Below are 22702 nucleotides of genomic sequence, written 5' to 3'. Positions count from 1 at the left end.
GGCTTGTAAAGAATTGCAGTACTGGGTGTAGAGGTTGTGCTTTAAATGGAAGAGCATATTTAGTGGAACGCGCAGTTCCCTTCAAACCATGTGCTGTATCTAGGTCGCCCTAACTTCTACCCAATAGCAAGGCCTGACTGTTCACCCCACTACCCAATGTGAACACAGGAAACATTGCAGCTTTTAGTTCCATGTCACGACCTGAAAATATGTGGCATTTCAGATAAGCAACTAGTACATCGACTAACTACAATTTTCAGAGTTGTCCTTTAAGTTCTACCCAAAGCCAAATATCATATTCATCTCTGGAAAAGTTTGCAGAAGATGAGTGAAAGATAGGACAAGTGTAGGGGCACATGGAGTCTGCCAAGAGCCGTGCACTAAAGCCACTGCACTGGTACTGCTAGAGGACTGCAGAGATTAATAACTCGTTTTGTGGAAAGGAAAATGGCTAGTCTGATTGGTTTATCACACAACACGAGTGACAGTAAGTGCAACATATGCAGTTCTCTAAGAATGTCTGTGTATTGGGGACTGGGCATGAACACAGCTCAGTATGGACAGATATCCTTACCCTGAGACCCAGCTTCCCCTCTCAACCCCCTCTTCTAAAATTCAACTTGGAGGAGGATGGCCTATGAAGCCCCAAAGGGTTGACAGATGTCGTAGCCATTGTATCCTCCCGTGCAAATTCTAGGGATAAGCGAATGAGTATATGTGGTTCAAAGTTACAAATGCTTTAATGTTAGGATGAGTGCTGTGAACATTTAAATGAACATCAAGCCCAGTGTGCATTATGTACTCAATCACTGCAGCATGCAAACTTTTCTCACTGACATATTTGTAAAATATTAAGATCTACATGGTTATTCTTATATTCCCAACATGCCATTTGGTTTTATGTAAGGAAACAAGGAACCCTCATTGGTGCTATTTGTCCTCCACCCTTTTCTCATAGAGTATTTCGAAAGCGTATGATAGGAAATAATTGATATGATTATTGTAGGTTTCGATAATGTGCTTTACTCAGTAATGGAAGTGTAACATTCTTTTTATGACTACAATATATACTGCAGGTGATCATTAGAAATGAACAGTAGACTATTTCAAGAGCCAGTTTACAAACCTCGTAAAATTGAAAATTAAATAGTTTCTTTACTTTTTTGCTTTTCCTGACAATATACATCACGTTATGTCCTTTCTTCATGCAAAGGGTCGCATTCACATTAAAAACAATTATCTGTAAGGCAGGTGAGAAAAGGACAGAGAGAGATGGGAAAGATGGAGAAGGGGCAGAGAAAGAGACAGACCCCTCTGACACAGAGAAAGAGAGAGACAGTGAGCATACCGGATCGCACTGACAGAAAGAAAAGAGAGCGTGCATGCAACTCTTGCCCACAGAAACACAGAGAGCAAGGGAAAGTGAGTGCGCAGGATCCCTGTATGGTGGGCCAAGTACTGCTAGTACAGCATTAGTTCCCAAATGCCGGCACTCACAATTACTGGCAAGGAGCCCAGGAGAGGGAAACAGTGAAGATGTGCACAAGTGGCATTTGTAAAGCATTCTCTGATATTGCTAAGAGAAAACATCTTGAAAAAGTGGCATTCCTGAGTGTCATCATACGTAGCATATAGACATCTGCACCAATACACCATGGTTCTCCACCTTCGCGTTGAAGGGATAACTTACCAGTAATCTTCATTACTCCTAGCCGTACTCTTCCTTGTTCCAATACTTACGTTTGAGGTGTCCCACCTCCACCAGGAATCCTTTATTTCTATGTAAACTATTTTATGTCCCTACCCTCCCAGTGGGATATTAAGCATCACCCACCCGAAAAGGCCTCAGTTAACCATACCCAAGCACAGCCCCATTCAGCCAAGTCAGGAGGGAGAGGTAGGACTACAGTACTGGAACGAGGACGAGTAGGACTAGGAGTAATGATGATTACCTGTAAATAATTCCTGCATTACCTCCACGTCCCTCTTCCTCTTTCCAGTACTTGCGTGTGGGGTATACCAAAGCAGCAAGCTGAATAGGCAAGCACCAGACACACCAGTAAAATGATATGCAAAAGACCAGCACCATAGAACAAAACAACCAGCGACTCAGAAGGCCTCAACACCAAGAACACTTTGAATCGAGATGCCCCAGCACCCACTCTATGCAAATTCAACCGAGAGTGCTGGACAAAGGTACTTTGAGAGGCCCATGTGGCAGCCCTACACATCTCCTCAATCGTGACCCCTGAGCCTCTGCCAAAGAGGTAGCATGGCCCTAGTGGATCTGCTCTGCACTCCGGCGGGAGAGGTAACGCCCATGGACTGATAATGCCAGAGAAATAGCCTTCTGGACCCACTGATATATGGTCAGAACTGAGGCTTTCAGCCCCAGTCCAGGGCCCCAAAAAGTGATGAAGAAATCGACCACCTTACTAAGAGCCCTGTAACGGTCCAAGGAAACCAACACTACCCTGCAGATATCCAGACGACTCCACCCCATTCGTCAGAGGAGCCCGGAATGGGATAAAAAACAAGAAACACCACTTCCCGAGACCGATGAAACTTGGAGAGGATATTTTAGGCAGCAAAGAGGGATCACCCTAGAAAAAGCCTCCACCGAAATCACCGAAAGGGCAGTCTACATAAAGGTTCCCCCAATCACCTGGCAGACATGATAGCCACCAGAAAAGCAGACTTGATGGTGATAATCTTCAAGGGCACATCCTCCAGCAGAGCTGTAAGGCTCTGAGCACCAGGGGAAGATCCCAGGGCGGCAGGCCCGAAACCACTACAGGCCTGCATAAGGAAAACCCCTTCAAGACCCTAGAAACCAACGCGCCGAGCTGCAAAGGCTGATAGCCTCCTGGGCCCACAAGGAGGATACCACCAGTCCCAGATGAAAACCCTCCTGCAGGACCTTCGCAAGGAGCTTTGAGCCCAACTGGGAAGGAACCATTCCCAGCGCACCAACCCTAAAGCAGATCCCAGAGGCCGTCTGTCCCCCTGGATCGAGTTCACCACACTTAAGGAAAGCCTCCTGGCCCAGAACCCGTCCCTTTCAACTGCCAACCCCCAAAGGCGAACTCCTTCCATGCACCTGGGCTTGAAAAGTCGGCAGAGAAAGAACCAGCGCCACTGCCAACTCCAGACAAGGGAATTGGCCAGATAGGGGAGACCAGAATCGCCACCACCTCTTAGCCCCTGAGCTTGACCAACACCCATGGCCAGTGGTGGACTGAGAACCAAAAGAGGCCCAGGAAATCATTTTCAAAGTGGCCCCATATTACACATTTTCAGCCAGCCCAGCCCTTTTTTATGGAAACATTTGGAAATAAAATAGGTAGCCACACAAAAGAGACCCTGGTTGCAGAGGCCTACCGGGAAATCTCCAGAGTTCCCTATAGGTCAGTCGACCCCTGCCCATGGGACATGGGGGCAGCAGGTGGAATGTGGAAAGAACACCCATCGGCCATGGGATGGACAACGGATCCACCCCCACACTGTCTTGTACGGAAATTGGGAGCAGAACTCGGTCATCCGAGCTGTTTGGAGAGAAGAGAACAGATTCAACCACGGGACTCCCTTCTTCCTGCAGATACAATGGAAGACCTCCTTTCTCAACACCCAGTTCCTGGAAGGGAACGCCCTGCTGAGTCTGTCTGCCACAGTGTCTTGAAGACCCCTGACGTGAACCATCTTGATCGACAGGAGATGCAGCTCTGCCCAGAAAACCAGAGACCTCGCCAGAGCCCCGAGCGAAGGAGAACGGCAACCACCCTGCATGTTGAAATGACAGTCGCAGTATTGTCGCCCGCACCACCACAGCCTTCCCCCTCAGAGAAAGGGAAAAACGCTGTGAGCACCTGAAACACTGACGTTATTTCCCTCTAAGTGCACAACGGCAAGGTCTCCCAGCTCTGCCATTCCCCCCTGGCAGGACTGGACCACCAGAACCGCTCGCCAGCCCCGTTTTCTGCTGTCGGTAGTAAGTGATCAGCGGGGCAAGGACAAGGGGAGGGGAGCACCGGAATACAGCATTCAAAGTCCGGCTCGGCCCATCTCCAGTACAGGTGAAGACGATTCAAGAGAGGGCACAGATGAAGACTGACCCATGGTATCAGGAAGACGCACAACGCCATGTGGCCCAAGGATCTGAGAAACACCCTTGTAGGCACTTCTGATCTCACCAACAGAGTTCTGGGAGTGAGAACCAGGTGGAAGGCCCTGTCCTCCTGCAACAGAACCCTGCCCCCCTGTCCAAAATCGGGCACCTATAGACTGGAAATCCTGGGATGGCGACAGACTGGACTTGCTCCTGTTGATCAAAAAACCCAAATCCTCGTGAACCTGGCACGTCTGTAGACTGACCCAAAGGTCAGAGCATGAAGACGTCTTCAGCAGCCAATCTTCCAGGTACTGGAAGACCTGGACTACTCGAAGATGTAAGGGGTCCAACAGAGGCCCCAAGATCTTTGCAAAACTCTTGGGCGCAGACTTCAAAACGAACAGAAGGGCCAGAATCAATAATGCAGTCCACCCACCACCCCACCAAGCATTGCAGGAAGCACTTGTTATGCCCCCAGATCGGAACGTGACAATACGCGTTGCGGAGATCGAGAGACACCAATAAATCCCCCATCCGGACCAGGGGGATAACCCGCTGCAAGCAATCCATCTTTAAGTAGAGGGTAACAGTGTGATGATTCAGCTACTCCAGGTCTATTATCAAGTGAAACTTTCCCCCTGGCTTGGGGACCAAGAAGACGATGGCAGAAGAACCTTGGCCCCTCCCGTGGCGTGGGACCGTCGTCCCCATCCTCTTCTCGAGGAGATCCTTGATAGCCCGCTGCAAGGCAGACCTCTTCACCAAACTCAGGGGCATCAGCGTCCTGACAACCCCTGATGGTACGAGGCGCTGAATTCCAGACTGTAGCCCCATCGCCCAAAGGTCTCTGGATAGTTAAGTTAAGCCTCAGATCTCTGCTGCAAGACCTTTGAGACAGATCATAGGCCTTCCAGCGCCATCTCAGCAGTATAAGAATGCGCGGCAGAGCGCAATGAGAGGACTTCCACAAGGACCCTTCCACCTTCCTATCGGTCCATTCTTAATGGCCTCCTCATGGCCATGGAATAGCGAGCCACCAGGCTAAGGAGAACAGTGTCGACCCAAACTACCTGTGGAAAGAGCTTCTCCTCACCCTCAATAGGGCACAGCGTGGCTTGGAAATGCACAACGGCAATCTGGTCAGGCTGCCTACCAGGCATACACCACCTCATTGTTAATTTCAGGCAAGAGTGGGAGCCCTGCCTTCTGAGCGGTCTTTAATGGCGGAGGGGGGATCCTGGCTGTCCCATCCACAGTCTTGGGAGCAGGCTCTGGAGCGGCAAATCCCATACAGTGTGGCACATGGAGACGAACAGATGCCACCGCCTCCATATCCAAACACTATCCCCTCTCCTCCCCTGGACTTAGGGTAAGCAGAAGAGTAAGTACGAGGAGGAAAAAGGGCTGGATGGGGAAGGGCATGCTGGACCTTTTCCCGGCCCCTGGACTCGCCTCCTGGATACCCCATATAAATAGTTGCAACAGCCTCTTCTCTGACGATTCTGCCTTCTCAGGAGAGGATGAGGAGCAAGAGAGGGAGGACCTCTCGAGGTGTTACCTCTACTCTGTGTGCTTCCCCATGGCGAGCAGCACTCCCACAACAGAGTCCATCCCACCCCCCTGACTCCTTACCACAGCACAGGAATTAGACCGGGGACCGCAAAGCAACCGGAAGCAGGACCGCCCAGCAGGATGCTCAAAAGCTGCAGCACACACTGGATGCCAAGGCTGGAGCTATGCAGGGACTCTGCGTCCTGAGTCAGCATGACGTCACAGCACTTCCGGGATCCAGGAGTGGCCGCCCGAGGAGGACCTCAGCAAGCTTGGCAGCATGGTCCACCTCCAGCTGCCGGAACGCTGCCCCCTCAAGCACGGCAAGATTAGGATCAGATTTCCACACAAAGCCTAGTTCCTTCCCCGGGCAGGACATTTAGAAACTGAGGTCTGTCAGGTCGGCGATGCCTAAATCCCCCATGGAGGGGCAGGACCTAATAGAGTTTAGAAAGAATTCCTCGGGAGGTGGGACACCTCACACGAAAGTAGTTGAATAAGCAAGAGGAATAAAGAAGAGAGCAGATAAGTAATGACTTGTAATGAACGAGAACCCACACATCTGCGAAAGAGGGATAGAATAACACTGGGACACTCAATGACACATCCCGCTGGTACATCGTAAAACTATTGTTAGCATAGAACATGTAATGCTGCTTCAGCATCGAGTCATCACGATGAACAAATAGTGAGTTTTCTTAGGTTAGTTTGCGAGACACCACCCTCAGGCGAGATAGATCATCTTGTCAAGGTGTGTCATAGATTCTGAGGGAGCATGAAACATTGTTTCCCAACAAATAGTGTTCCTTTTCTATCGCTGTATTCTGGGACCTATATTTCAGCCTTTCTCCCCAGTTCTAGGTTTAAGGGTTCACATGTTTTCTTGTGTGGTACCTACAGCCCAGTTTTCAAATGCCTTCTCGGCTTGCAGGTAGAGTTAGAATTAAGTTTCCCATTATTCATTGTTTCAATATTTAACTTTTTTTGTTTTGCTACAGGCTTTAATACTGGTTTTACCCCACAATTCACAGCATCAAAGTTCAAATGGCTTCTTATTTCGCGGACGGAACTGGTACTCAGATTCCCCGCTCAGTGTTTCAATGTCCACACGTGACAATGGATTCGGTCTGTCTCCTCTGGCTACCCTGGTCCGTTTTACACTGGGTTTGTGGCATCAGTCCCGCTTTCCTAGGATTTGCCGGATCGCCTGTTCATCAGAGGTATTTGAAGGTCCACAAGCTTCTCTTAGGCACGCGTTATGAACTTTTGCCAGCTGTGCTTCTACCATTCCACTTCTGTCTGTGGGTCAAAACATGGATTCTTTGTATTATCTTACTCTGCTAGACCCCTCCTCGAGCATCACTCTTGGTGGGTGTAGCCTCTCACCAAGTGTCTCGCCTCTGGATGCTGTCTGTGGTTTCCTCTTTAGTAGGAACCAGTTCTGTGACGCTCTCCTCTAGAACTTCAGGAATCTGGTAACTTTCTGCCAACACTCCTTTCTCTGTTAGCAGGTTCAGGTAAAGAACTTGCAGCCTTGACTCCTTCAACACGTACCCTACTGTCTTTTGTGGGTATGGGATTTCCTGCAGATCAACGAGGTATGTAAAAAATACTTTGGCTTCACGTCTATCGAGACCTGAGCAGAGAAGGATTTATTGCAACTCCAAGGAACCCAGTGACTGAATAACCACACCCAGCCCCCACCTCTCACCTCAAAGTGAAGGACATTTTGCTAACTTGAAAAAGGTAATGGGGTGGGGAGGGGGGGGTGTTCTCCAAATCGCTTGAAATGTGACTGAATGAAAACATTTGCTCAATAGGTTAGTCATGGTGTCCAAGTAGCACTGGTCTGCCATTGGAGGATGACCTTTTAGCCAAGGTCATGCCACAGCCATTGATATATGGACAACATCTATGTGTTCTCCTTTGCTTAGATCCTTCTGTCCAAATAAGTCTGCTTCCTGGATGACATGAAGACCATCTGAAGCCTTTACAATTTAACGTCTTAATGGCACAGCATGCTGCAAAGCTTGAAGTACGCTTGGTGTTCACTTGCTTGCATCCGATATACTCTGTAGCACTGTAGTTCCCTCCGTGCTGCACTGGGAACGCCTGAAAGGTTTTTAGTGTTTGACGAAGGGTTTTTTAAGTTTATGTAGATTTAGATCGGTTCCCATTAGCAACTGCCGTGTATATACCATAAACTGGACCTATTGATTGCCAAGCTCAGAGGACCAGGTTTACATAATATAACAGGTGTGTTTACGTAGCGCAATTTCCCCCCCAGAGAGGCATCTTGGCACCAATCACAGTTCTTTATTGTTGTTCTTCATGGTATTCAATCTGTGATTTTCAAGGCCACTTACAGTCATGCTAATAAGTGCAGCCTAATAATGTTTGATACCCAACGATAATGTCTGCGTTTTACCCTACATTTTGAATGGCTTTTTGGTCTACATGTTTTGCACGTCAAGCATTTTTCCTCGAAGTAGTCCATTGGAAGGCAACGATTGAAGACCCTGCCTCTGTCCTTCCAAGGAAACTTCGAGACACAGCTGGGACAGCATCTAAATGGTATTTTCTCAATCTAGAACAAAGCAACAGAGGCAGCCTACTCTTGCTGTTCGGGAAAATGTCAAGCCTGTAACCCCCATTCTCCCTACTGTTACGGCAGGCAACAGTGGAAGACAGCCAGAGTCAAGACTCTGCAATCCGTGTCAATTTTCAGACACACTGTGCGCTCACCATTTTATTGAGCTGGCGATCTCTGTTGAACGACGGTGCTGGTCGGCTTTGAGTAGTGTTCAAAGCCAAAACGCTCTCTCAGCCGTATTTAATGCGACAAAGACAAACTGGGGACGTAGACACATGAAGCATCATGGGTACGTGTACACGTATGATGGCGATGGTGTGATAGGAATGCCACTGTTGACACCCTTTTTTACTTTAGAAATAACTTGCAATACTCCAGATGACGGCAGCCTATACAATACAAACCCTAGAAGCCAAAACAGATTTGCAAGCTACAGAAATATATATATTATGTGTTTTTGTGTAAATATGAATGCACACACACACACACAGCTAGGTGGCCCTGCCATCCTAGCCTTTGCCACACCAGGAGAAAAACAAATAAGAAACAAATCCAGCATGAACTCTCAAAAGATGATCCAAAGGAAGAAAGCTGCTGCATCCCCTCCGGCCTCTGCAAACTCATTTGGCACACGCCAGAGCTTGAAGTGCCTCACAAAAGGGCTGCAAAAGGTCATCTGGCAGGAAGCTGACCCAGGCCCTGCAGCCTTTGCGGTGAGCCTCTGCCTTCATCCAGCAGGCCATTGCAAACAAGATTGTCTGACGGGTACTTAAAACTAATAATAAAAAAAGAGAGAAGAAAAACCTCATACATACTCTTCTAAAATATACAAAACCAAATCACAAGTCACAATTTCCAATAGCAACAAAGTTTACAGAATTTCTAAAAATCTCGCCACTGCCAAAATCATAGAAACAGAGGCACCATTAACCATAGACATCCATAACATTTCCACATCAACTCTCTCTAGGATGTGCACACATTTGCAAAAAGGCTGTAATTCTTTGTTCTAGCAAACCAGGGCAATGAACTAACAGAGGTTTTAAATTCTCTGTTTTATCAGATCTTTTTTAGAACCGACCCATGACGACTCCGGGCCACTTGATTCCCAATACTCCACACTTAATTTGTACTCAATGCACTGAGTCGAAGTCTCATGAACTCGTTTCTATATCCAACATCTGGGAAGCTATATACATATAATTCAGTCCTTCCAGCTTTTAGGGGGTTTCGGTTACATACCCATATAGGCGATGATTACGCAGGCAATCCCCTGTTTTGATCCAGTCACTCAAACAGATGAATAACTTCGCCCTATTCGGATTCAACAGCAGCGTTTTCACTGACAAATTCATCTTTTCTAGAAAATGATTACAATATTTTATGAACTCCCCCAGTGGATGGTTCCCCCTCCATGAGAGCCAGCTTTACTCAAATGAGAATACATCAGGTCCTCCTTTCAGCGAAGTAATTTCCTGAAAAGCGCCAGCTGGTTCCAAACTGCTCTGCTCGACTGAACACCCAACACCAGCGACATTTCGGCAACCAGTACAGAATACACCTCCATATCAGGGCTTCTACACTGCCCTATGTATCCAAATTATAATTAGGCAACACCTATACCTGAAGCAAAAAGCAGGTTGGGTACCACCTTTCCATTATACAATGTAATAGTCGGATTTTACGTGAATTTTCCGAATTTGTTATTCATATTTAGCGTCTGGGCTGTTGGTTAATTGCTTTTGCTTTAATTTGCTCCCGAATGGGGCTTCACTGGTCGAGCCATTACCCAAGATACACAAGTCTCCACCACACCCAGTCGTGTATTGCTAGTGGACCAGGCACAACTTTGTGTATTCTTTTTGCTTTCAATACACAAACTCTTTGTTTTCTTCGCGTTTATTTTGTATCTATTATTAGCCATATAGGCTTCGAAGGCCGTTACAGGCCAATTGGGGTCTTGTCAAATAATACAAAATCGTTTGTTGAATGGATTAAAAAAGTTTGCACAGAAAGTAATATTTACAGGGTAATTCATAGAAATTGGAACGCGGCTGGCGCACAGTGTCCCCGTGCGATACACTGCACCAGCCGCGTTCGAAAAAATCCTTTTCATTGCACAGCGTATTCATGGATTTTAGCCTCCGAAACCAGCCGTGGCGCAGCGACCCTGCAGCAGCGCCAGTTACGCCCCCAAGAACGCCCTCGCGCAAGTAAAAGCCTTCAAAATCCCCAAATCATCGCAAAGGGCTGCGCTAACCCTGGACCAGTTCACAGGGCTGGCAAACAGCAAACGCCAAGCGGGGAACGTGTATTTCAGTGGTTCGGGGGAAGTTCCACACGCGATTGTCCTGTGTACGTGTGCATCAGAGGTGCGTGGGAAGTAACACACGCAAAAGCAGCAGGGTACGTGTATTTCAGGGGTGTGCGAGAAGAACAAGTTACTTCTTACCTTGTAACGTTCTTTCGACGGGATGTTCCTCCGACGTATTCCTCATCTTAGATATCTCCTTCCAGCTCTGCTGGCCTCGGAAAATTTTTTCGCTAGAGGGCGCTGCGCGTCGACGTCCTCCGAGTCATGCTGCCTATAAAGGCCGCGCGCAGCATCCGTTGCTCAGTTCCGTTTTGTAGCCCACAATAATACTTTCTGGACTAACTAATCACCCTGAAGGAGCGTAAGCTGCAACAACAAGGGAAGTAGAACTGCGGGGATGGATGGGAGGGTCGATGAGGAATACGTCGGAGGAACATCCCGTCGAAAGAACGTTACAAGGTAAGAAGTAACTTGTTCTTCGAAGGGATTGTGTCCTCCGACGTATTCCTCATCTTAGATAGGCTCCCATAGCAGTATTCTATTATCGGAGGAGGGAGTACTGACTTGACGCTGTCTTCTATTCATCAATAGTACAGCCCTTCCAAACCTAGTCTCTTGACTGGAGGAGGAATCCAAATTGTAAAAACGTGTAAAGGTATCGACAGACGACCATGTAGCGGCCGCACATATGTCTTTAACCGGCACGCCTCTTTTGAGGGCCGATGAAGCTGCAATACCTCTGGTCGAATGAGCCCTAAGGTTTTGAGGGGGCTCTTTCCCTGCCAGTTTATAACATTCCAGAATGATCCATCTGGAAATGGTCTGCTTAGTTATTGGTAACCCCAGCTTGTGACCTGCGTAACCTACAAACAGCTGGTCTGCCTGTCTTATCCTGGCTAGTCTACTGATGTAAAAACTTAAAGCCCTCCTAGGGTCTAGCCTGTGTAACCTCTCTTCCTCTTTCCAAGGGTGAGGAGGAGGATAGAAAGATGGTAGGGTAATCTTCTGAGTGATATGGAATTCAGAAACCACCTTTGGGAGGAAATTAGGCTTCACTTGCAGGACAACTTAGTCTTTGTGAAATATTGTGTGAGGGGGTTTACAAGAAAGAGCTTGTAATTCGCTCACCCTTCTAGCAGATGTAAGTGCTATTAATAAAACAGTTTTAAGGGTAAGGAATCTTAACAAACAAGAATGGAGAGGTTCGAAAGGTGTACCCATCAGGAAAGTTAGTACTAAGTTTAAATCCCATAGGGGAATTTGGAATGGTCTTGGGGGATAAACATTGGTTAACCCCTTTAGAAACGGTATTGCCAAGGGTAATTTGAAATAGGATGGTTCTTCCGCAGTACGCTTAAAGATGGATAGCGCTGCGAGATAGCCCTTAATGGTGCCAACTTGAAGGCCTGAATTTGCCAAATGTAGTAGGAAGGACAAAACCATTGGTGTACCACATGAAAAAGGGTTGATATTCTGTTCTCTACACCAGCTGCAAAATCTGTTCCAACGGCAGCGGTATAAAGACTTTGTTGCTGGCCTCCTTGCCGAAAGCAACACCTCCATAACATCATCAGGGAGGTCCCAATCCTTGTACCTCAGCCTTTCAGAAGCCAAGCGTGAAGGTTGAGGATTTTGATGTCTGGATGGAGAACCTGACCTCCCTTCTGTGAGAGTAGGTTCTCTCTGAGTGGAAGTCAAATTGGAGGGCAGATGGACAAGTCTAGAAGGTCCGGGTACCACGTTCTCCTGGACCAATCCGGGGCAATTAGGATCATGGTTCTCCGGAATCTTCTCAACCTCCTGATCATTTGAGGAATTACAGGGACCGGTGGGAACGCGTACAGAAGCGGAAACTCCCAGTCCACTATGAACGCGTCTCCCAGAACTCCTCTCGGGGGAAATTCCCTTGAGCAGAACAGGTCGCATTTCCTGTTTAGGCTGGTGGCGAACAGATCTACCTGAGGGGTTCCCCAAAGGGCGAAGATCTCTTGAAGGACTTCCTGAGCTAGCTCCCACTCGTGGGAGACTGTGTTCTGCCTGCTCAGAGCGTCCGCTGTCAAGTTCTTCTCTCCGGCTAGGTGAACTGCCGATAGAGAGATTCCTTCTTGGATTGCCCAAAACCAGAGCTGCATCGCCTCTCTGCACAGGGGTAGTGATCCTACGCCTCCTCTTTTGTTGAGGTAATGCATGGCTACCGTGTTGTCCGTCATTATCAGGACGTTCTTCCCTTGTACAGCTGGCAGGAACGCCTTCAGCGCAAGTCTGATGGCTCTCAGCTCTAACAGGTTGATATGTAGTCTGGACTCCGATGGAGACCAACAACCGCTGATGGTCAAGTCGTTGGCGTGGGCTCCCCAACCCGTGAGTGAGGCATCCGTGACTACTGTTATCTCCGGCCAGGGTTGCCAAAACTGTTCTCCTTTCAGAATGTTCCCCTGACAGGCCCACCACTGAAGGTCTCGAGCCACCCTGCCGGGAACCTGAAGACGATCTGTCATTCTCCCTGAGAATTGTGACCACTGAGTCCTCAGTGCCCACTGGAGGGATCTTATTCTCAGGCGAGCCTCTGGCACTAGGAAAATGCAGGATGCCATGAGGCCTAGCAACCTCAAAAAGTCGAAGGCTGGGAGACGTTGGGCATGTTGGAACTTGGTAACCATCTGTAGAATATCTTGAGCCCTCACCTCTGGTGGCGAGGCTTTTCCCAGGGAAGTGTCCAGGATCGCTCATATGAACTGGAGTCTCTGCAATGGTATCATTTGTGACTTCTTTAAATTGAGGGAGAAGCCCAGTCTGTGAAGGAAGTGGCATACGTGATTTAGCTGGATCTGAGCTTGTTCTGGAGAAACAGCCCTGATCAACCAATCGTCCAGGTAGGGGTAGACGTGAATCCCTTCCCTCCTTAGACTTGCAGCCACTACCGACATTAACTTGGTGAATACCCTCGGGGCGGAGGTCAGCCCAAATGGCAGCACTCGAAATTGATAGTGAGAGTTGCCAATTGTGAACCTCAGGTATTTCCTGTGTTTGAGATGCATAGGCACATGGAAATAAGTGTCCTGAAGGTCCAGAGATACCAACCAGTCCTGGAACTGAAGGACCTGGAGGATCTGAGAAAGAGTGACCATCTTGAATTTGTCTTTTCTGAGGAATTTGTTCAATTCTCGCAAGTCCAAGATGGGTCTCAGTCCTCCGTCTTTCTTTGGAATGAGAAAGTAAGGGGAGTACCAGTCCTTGTTCCTCTCCGCTACAGGTACCGGTTCTATGGCACCTTTCTCTAGCAGGTCCCAAGTTTCCTGCAAGAGGAGCGGATCTGGAGCTTTCTCAGAGCTGATCCCCGGTGGATGACTCTGAGGTATACGTAAGAAAGGCAGGCAGTAACCTTGGGCAACTGTTTACAATGCCCAAGCATCTGACGTGATAGCCTGCCATACCGCCAGATGTTGAGTCAACCTGCCTCCTACAGGTGTCCTGTGAGGGAAGTCCTCAGAGTGGTTTTGGGACGGCTGATGCAGATGCCGATGGTAAAGAGGTACCTGCTGTTGCTGCGGCTTTTGAATATCTACCCCGTCCACCTCGGGTAGTTCTTCTTTGTCCCCTTTGAGCCAGTCGTCCTCTACCTCTTCCGAATGCGGAGTAGAAGCGAAAGGACTTGCCCCTCGCAGAGGTTCCTGTGGGATGAAAAGGAGTCTGACGGATTGCAGCTCCTAGGGATTTTGCTGCTGCTTTTGAAGTTTGCAGTTTTTCTAAACTGTCATCCGCCTTTTTCCCGAACAAAGAAGAGCCATCGAATGGCATGTTCAAGAGCTTGGCTTGCACATCTGGGGCAAAACCAGACTTTCTCAACCAACCGAATCACCTGGTTGATGTACTTGCCGCCATTGCTCTGCTGATACTGTCAGCCGAATCAATGACCATCTGGAGGGATTCGCACATAGCGTCTTTACCGTCCAGTATAATATTCAGGAACGCATCCCTTTCTTCTCCCTCCGGGATGCAGTCAGCCGCTGTAGAAGCACACTCCTAAAGTGTATGGCTGAACCTAGCAAGGGTGCAAGTAGCATTAACAGATTTTAACGCCATGCTACATGCTGAAAAGACTTTCTTTGCCATAGCGTCATATTTTTTATCGTCCCTGTCCTGTGGGACGGTAGGATAAGCCGTCTTGACATCGGTAGAGGATGCTGCCTGCACCAGCAGACTTTCTGGGGATGGGTGTTTAGACAAAAACTCTGGGTCTGTAGAAGATACCCTGTACTTTGTAGACAGTTTTTTATTTACTGCTGGTACTACATCTGGGGTTTCCCAGTTTGTCATGATCTTTTTCTGAAGAGCTTTATGAAAAGGCACCACAGGATCCTCCTGTGGGCCTTTGTCAAGAATATCCGTGAGGTCATCTTGTTGGAAAGATTGTGAAGGTGCAGACCACCCCATGAACTCTGTGATCCTGGCCATTAAGGCTCTATAGGGGGTTTCAGCATGCTCCCCCGGGTCTGGCTTAGCAAACTCCACCTCAGGGGAAGTGTCTAACCCACTTGCCTCATGTAAGGAATCATGAAGATCCTTTAACCTGCGCTCTTCAGAGGAAAATTCCTCTCTAATTGGGGTTACAGGTCCCTGCAACTCAAATGTGTCTTCCTGTTCAGACAATTCACCCTCTTCCAAAATTGAGGACATAGTTCTCAATTGTTCTGAACTCATAAAGGGAGTAAATCCCATTTCCAAGGCAGAGGGTGCCGAACTTGTCATTATCGGCCTCGAAAACGTCGATGTCGTCGACGTCGAAGGCTTCGAGCGTGGCGTCGAAAACAAAGGCGGAGGTCTCGAAGACCTCGACAGAATTGGAATTCTACTCGACAATCTAGAAGCCGTCGAGGACCTGGGGATAGTCACTGGGTGTGTCGTAACCGTGACTTTTCTTGGCGTCGACGCCGGTGTCGAAGCTGGCGTCGAGTCGACAGACCCGTGTGTCGAAGGTCCCTTCGACAACGGCGTCGAAGACATCGATCTCGACGGAACCCTCGTCGACGGCGTCGATGGAACCTTCGAGGAAGGTTTGGAGGTCATAGTCCTACTCGAGGGTTCGAGACGCGCTCGAGAGGTTTCCTTCGCCGGGTACTGCGACTCGCAGTGTTTTTGACCTTCGGTTCTTTCGACCAGAGCATCGCTCTTGGCAGTCTTCGAGGGGGTCGAGGCTGCTTTCTCGAAGACGCTCATATTTTTTCGGAATTCCTCCCATTCAGCCCGGGAACTATGTTTCGTGGGGCAAGGGATTCTTTTTGCCGAAACAGAGGAAGAGGAAGACGGAGAAGGGGATCTTCGACGTCTCCTCTTCGAGTGCTTCGATCTCGAGGAGTGATGAGACCCACTCCGAGACCTGGAGCGCGAATGGTGACGAGGAGACGAATGTCTCGACTTTGTCGACGAAGAAGAAGCTTTAAAAGTCTTACCTTTCTCCAGCTTCCCCCTACCCTCCTTCAGGGCCTTAGCTGTCATGGACATACAGTTCTCGCATTCCGAACAATGGTGTTCAGCTCCCAAACACCACAGACAAACTCTGTGAGGGCCAGTCAACGACATCTTTTTCCCACAATCTCGACATTTCTTGAAGCCGGATCGAGGAGTTGTCGGTTCCGACGAGGAAGCCATCGAGTACGGATCGAATGACTCGAGGTAAATAGGATTAATCTGACTAAGAACTGAGCAACGGTATTCCGAGGCACTGAGTAAGCACGGAAAAACGGAACTGAGCAACGGACGCTGCGCGCGGCCTTTATAGGCAGGATGACGTCGACGTCGATACGGCGGCTGTCGAGGGACATCGACTCGGAGGACGTCGACGCGCAGCGCCCTCTAGAGAAAAATTTTTCCGAGGCCAGCAGAGCTGGAGGGAGATATCTAAGATGAGGAATACGTCGGAGGACACAATCCCTTCGAAGTATCACACGCAAAAGCAGAAGGGTACGTGTATCTCAGGGGTGCGCGGGAAGTATCACACACGATTACATCAGGGTACGTGTATTCCAGGGGTGCGCAGGAAGTATCACACGCAAAAACAGCAGGGTACGTGTATTCCAGGGGTGCACAGGAAGTATCACACGCAAAAGCATCAGGGTACGTGTATTCCAGGGGTGCGCGGGAAGTATCACACGCAAAAGCAGCAGGGTACGTGTATTACAGGGGTGCGCGGGGAGCACCACACGTGAATTGCACGTGTGGGTCCTCCCAGGTGTTCCCTCTACACCCTCCACGGCCCCTGCAGGTGGCCCACACCACAGGGGCCTACCCTGCACATGTCCTGCAGGCACCCCATCCACCATGGCCATGCCCCCCAGCCAACCCACATGTCATCTTGCACTACTGCCCACCAACGCATGTCCCCCTGCATCCCCAGCCACCAGGGGCAGCCTCCACCAGGCCCCCACTCATGTCTCCCATCACCCCCACCCCCCAGCCACAAGGGGCAGCCTCCACCAGGCCCCCACTCATGTCTCCCATGACCCCCACCCCCCAGCCACAAGGGGCAGCCTCCACCAGGCCCCCACTCATGTCTCCCATGACCCTCACCCCCCAGCCACCAGGGGCAGCCTCCACCAGGCCCCCACTCATGTCCCCTATCACCCCCCAGCCACCAGGGGCAGGCTCCACCAGGTCCCCACTCATGTCTCCCACCACCCCACCCCCCAGCAGTGCAGGGGCACCCTCCACCAGGACCCCACACATGTCCCCCTGCACCCCCACCCCCCAGCAGTGCAGGGGCAGCCTCCACCCGGCCCCCACTCATGTCACCCACCCCCCAGCAGTGCAGGGGCAGCCTCTACCAGGCCCCCACTCATGTCCCCGATCACCCCCAACCCCCAGCAGTGCAGGGGCAGCCTCCACCAGGCCCCCACTCATGTCTCCCATCACCCCCACCCCCCAGCAGTGCAGGGGCAGCCTCCACCAGGCCCCCACTCATGTCCCCTATCACCCCCCAGCCACCAGGGGCAGGGTCCACCAGGTCCCCACTCATGTCTCCCACCACCCCCACACCCCAGCAGTGCAGGGGCACCCTCCACCAGGACCCCACACATGTCCCCCTGCACCCCCACCCCCCACCAGTGCAGGGGTAGCCTCCACCCAGCCCCCACTCATGTCTCCCACCACCCCCACCCCCCAGCAGTGCAGGGGCAGCCTCCACTCATTTCTCCCACCCTCCCACCCCCCCACCCCCCAGCAGTGCAGGGGCAGCCTCCACCAGGCCCCCACTCATGTCTCCCACCACCCCCACCCCCCAGCAGTGCAGGGGCAGCCTCCACCAGGCCCCAACTCATGTGTCCCACCACCCCCACCCCCCAGCAGTGCAGGGGCAGCCTCTACCAGGCCCCCACTCATGTCTCCCACCACCCCCACCCGCCAGCCACCAGGGGCAGCCTCCACCAGGCCCCCACTCATGTCCCCGATCACCCCCAACCCCCAGCAGTGCAGGGGCAGCCTCCACCAGGCCCCCACTCATGTCTCCCATCACCCCCACCCCCCAGCAGTGCAGGGGCAGCATCCACCAGGCCCCCACTCATGTCCCCTATCACCCCCCAGCCACCAGGTACAGGCTCCACCAGGTCCCCACTCATGTCTCCCACCACCCCCACCCCCCAGGAGTGCAGGGGCACCCTCCGCCAGGACCCCACACATGTCCCCCTGCACCTCCACACCCCAGCAGTGCAGGGGCCACCTCCACCCGGCCCCCACTCATGTCTCCCACCACCCCCACCCCCCAGCAGTGCAGGGGCAGCCTCCACCAGTTCCCCACTCATTTGTCCCATCCCCCCACCCCCCAGCAGTGCAGGGGCAGCCTCCACCAGGCCCCCACTCATGTCTCCCACCACCCCACCCCCCAGCAGTGCAGGGGCAGCCTCCACCAGGCCCCCACACGTCTCCCACCACCCCCACCCCCCAGCAGTGCAGGGGCAGCCTCCACCAGGCCCCCACTCATGTCTCCCACCACCCCCACCCGCCCGCCACCAGGGGCAGCCTCCACCAGGCCCCCACCCATGTCCCCCATCACGCCCCACCCCCCAGCAGTGCAGGGGCAGCCTCCACCAGGCCCCCACTCGTGTCCAACTCATGGCTCCCTGCACCCCCACCCCCCAGCCACCAGAGGCAGCCTCCAACAGGCCCCCACTCATGTCTCCCACCACCCCCACCCCCCAGCCACCAGGGGCAGCCTCCACCAGGCCCCCACTCATGTCCCCTATCACCCACACCCCCCAGCAGTGCAGGGGCAGCCTCCACCAGGCCCCCACGCATGTCTCCCACCACCCCCACCCCCCAGCAGTGCAGGGGCAGCCTCCACCAGGCCCCCACTCATGTCCAACTCATGTCTCCCTGCACCCCCACCCCCCAGGGGCAGCCTCCACCAGGCCCCCACTCATGTCGCCCATCACCCCCACCCCCCAGCAGTGCAGGGGCAGCCTCCACCAGGCCCCCACTCATGTCTACCACCACCCCCACCCCCTGCCACCATGGCCACCCTCCACCAGGCCCCCACTCATGTCCCCCTGCACCCCCACCCCCCAGCATCCAGGGTCACCCTCCACCAGGCCCCCACTCATGTCGCCCACCACCCCCACCCCCCAGCAGTGCACGGGCAGCCTCCACCAGGCCCACACTCATGTCCCCCCAGCCAACACGTCAACACAATCTAGATCCCTGGCCCTTATGGTCAGCCTCCAAATGCCAAACACCCACCTGAGTATTGCATCCACCCACTTAGAAATGGCAAAAACATGATATAACCACAATTGCAAGTTTTGAAATGAACACATGTCCCTCACATACACCCAATGGGTGTCAGTGAATGTCAAAACACATATCATGATATGCATGAAACCAATGAGATGATACTACACATTGAAGTTTGAAGAAAAATATGTATTAAACGCAACATAAATTGAACCAAAAATAAAAAAACAATAATGGAAATTATTTTAAAAAAAAACAAGCAGGTATGTGAAATAATGCAAAACCACAAATCATAATGCAAATGAAAGGTGTCCAAAGTCACAGTCCACAAAAGTAAATCCAATGGAAAATTAAAATCGAAAACCATTGCTCCATGGGGAAATCATAAAAAAAAATGAAAATCCAAAAGTCAACTATATACAGATAAACAATCCAGGGTCCATGATCCCAACAGAAGAAATGAAACCTATCTAATAACACAAATAAATAAAAAAAAAAAAAAAATATATATATATATATATATACAAAAATCTGGCCCATTGTCCAAAACGTCCAAAAAAAATGCTAAACCAAAGGAAACCTAACACTAACTACAGAACTATTTACAAGGGCAGCGGGCTAGTCCGACGGCTCACTTCGGGATGTTCCAGGCCAGGGCATCATCGAACTCCCGATCAATGTCCCAGAGGCGCTCCTCCTCCATGGCCCCGAGGGTCCACAGGGCCGTCCACATGTTCCCCCCCCAAACTCCCTGCGGATTGCCTCGAGGCACTCGGCCCGCCTCAGGGCCCTCCGCATGGAGTTCTCCGCCCTGACCATCGTGAGCCGTGCCTATTCCGCCCGCTGCCGCTCCGCACCTATGGCGTGGCCCAACCGCTGCCACACGGAAGACACTTCCCGTCCTGGGTCCTCCTGCCCTCCGGCCGATGGCTGCCCCTCCGATGTCGAAGGCCCCGAGCCATCATGGCTCCCACCATGTTGCTGCTGCTGCTGCGCCTCTGCCCGTGCACTGCCTCTTGCTGCCTGCACATCCTCCGCTGGCTGGGGTGCAGTCGTTGATGTGGCCACCCCTGCTGGATGTCCGACTCCCGACTGTGGCAGGGATGCCTCCTCCACCAGCCTGGCTGCACCGTCAGAGTCAGCTCCACAGGGCACCCAGGTGACTGATGGGTGGGAAGATGGCACGGAGGACGACTGGCGCATAGGGGGTTCAGTTGAGGAGGGGGTCTGAGCAAGCCCCATCAAACGGAGGAATCCGGCCTGGGTGACCTGTCCCAGTAGGCCGACGCGGTCAACGAGCCATTCGAGATGACGTGCAGTCTCCTCATGAAAAGACTGCAGGTCACCTCGCATGGCCCGTTGACGCAACGCCACACCAGTCAGGACAGGCTCAACCCGGACCTGGATAGCCACGTCCACAGGCAGAGGAAGGCCAGTTGTCGTGAGCTCATCCCCTGCCTGAAAACGGGTCTGGACGTAGGCATCCCTGCTGGTGCAAGATGATGCAGTGACAGGATCAGGGACAGGATTGCACACAGGCACCACTGCGGCGACCTGTGCTGCCTCCTGTCCCTGGTCCTGCACTGCACCACTAGCACCAGTGGAATCCCCACCTCCAGACCCCGTCTCTGTTGCTTGCACGGCCTCCTCCTCCTCCACCAAACCCCCCACCAACCTGGATGACTCCGTGCCATCTTCCTCCCGTTGGGCCCTGTGGGGTCCCAGCTGCCCCTTCTGCTGCTGAGGAGTCCAACTCCGACCTCCGCCTCTTGGACTTCCCCCCGGCAGCTGCAGCCTGGGACGCGGCACCAGACTCCTCACTCCCCGACGAGATCACAACCTGGGAGGGGAGCCGGGCCTTGCGTCTCCGGCTGGCGGTGCGATCCCCACCGCTGTGCTCCACAGCACCTTCTGCGCCCTCTTCATCAGTTGACGCTGTAGACAGGGAGAAATACAACACAGGCATCAGGGCACTGTACAATGGACACATACACACATGACAGTTGCACATGAGTGGCATTGGCAAACCTCAGACATGGAATCACAATTGGCAACACACATGTCATTTCTACATGCACACATGAATGAGCCATACCACAGCCACATCGCAACTGCCAGCACCATCCATACACATACAACAGCATGAGCAGGCAAAGGTGAGCCAGACATCACATGCAACACAGGGAGTGCACTACACGTGCACGCACACCACCACACTTGCATGCATGTATACACCTCAGCCAACTGTCGCAGTGTTCCGATGGGCATCCATGTCACATCTGCCAATCAGGCTTCCACATCCCGCTGTCACATGCATCCATGTTGCATCACTGTTGCACCCTTTCAAATGCCCACACATGCACATGTACACAGTGCTGATACATGCAGCTGAAAACAACATACATGCGTGACATCACGAACATGCCTACTTACATACACATTCATCCAAACATGTGTGCCCACACAACTGCATTTGGCATGCAAGCCTACACACACAAGCACCATCCATGTCTCACACATGACAGCGCTCGCATGTGTTAGCCTCACGGTCCTGTACACCCCCACCCATACTCGGCCCCATACAAACAGATGTGCAACTGGCACACTACTGGCACATCACCACACGGCCAGCTTACAATCATGATGCATGTACACTTACCGCTCGACTCCAGACGGGTCTGCCTCTCAAGGACCTGGACGTGGAGCGCTGCGGATATGTGTTCCAGGACCCTCATCTGATCTTCCAACAAGTGGCCCCGGCGCCCCTTAGCATCCGCTGCCTTCAAGAGGCGCCGGGCCTTGTTCAGGGTCCTGGACCTGAAGTCCTCCCAGCGCTTCTTGACATGTTGGAAGTCGCGGACTGCCACCCCCTCCGCGTTGATGGCAGTCACGATGTCCGCCCAGATCCAAGTCTGTCCTTACTTGTCGGCGCGCACACTTCCATAGAGGGCATCATACTGCCCCAGGACTTGCTCCACCAGGATACCAACTTCCCTGGCACTGAAGCTGGTGCCCCTCTGCCTCTCTGGCCGGGGGTTGTCAGTGGTGCCAGATGTTGCAGTGCCCGACATGACAACCCCAGAGGCAGGAGTGGGTGGGCAACTGGGTCCTGGGGCTGGGCTGTGGAGCTATGGAATCCCAGTCGAGAGTCTTCGGTTCCAGCAGGGGTGGTCACAGCAACAGGACCCCTGGCTGATATGCAGGCAGCAAATGGCAGAGCACGTGGGCAGCAGGCAGTCAGGCAGCAGCAGATGGCAGGTGGGAGCGTGCTCGGGGCTCTTGGGGGGCAGTAAATCGGCTTTCTGGGCAGGAGCGTGGTCTTCCGTGTGCTTACGCGTGGCCAGCTTGATATGGAGTGATTTGGCACGTGAAAAGTCCTAGACATCTGCGTGTAATTCGAGGAAAGCCCCTTAGC

At 51.9% G+C, this 22702-nt stretch overlaps 1 protein-coding gene across 9 annotated transcripts in view; it reads left to right on the top strand.

The window, feature by feature from the left end:
• LOC138471647 (uncharacterized) overlaps window positions 1-22702 on the top strand; it is a 341135-nt gene that overhangs the window by 196643 nt on the left and 121790 nt on the right. The window lies entirely within an intron of this gene.

Source organism: Ambystoma mexicanum, chromosome 8 (assembly GCF_040938575.1).
Source record: "Ambystoma mexicanum isolate Mex_15411 chromosome 8, UKY_AmexF1_1, whole genome shotgun sequence".
Lineage (NCBI taxonomy): Eukaryota > Metazoa > Chordata > Amphibia > Caudata > Ambystomatidae > Ambystoma > Ambystoma mexicanum.
The sequence above is the reverse complement of the archived record's forward strand: the minus strand, read 5'-3'. Positions and strand labels throughout refer to the sequence as shown.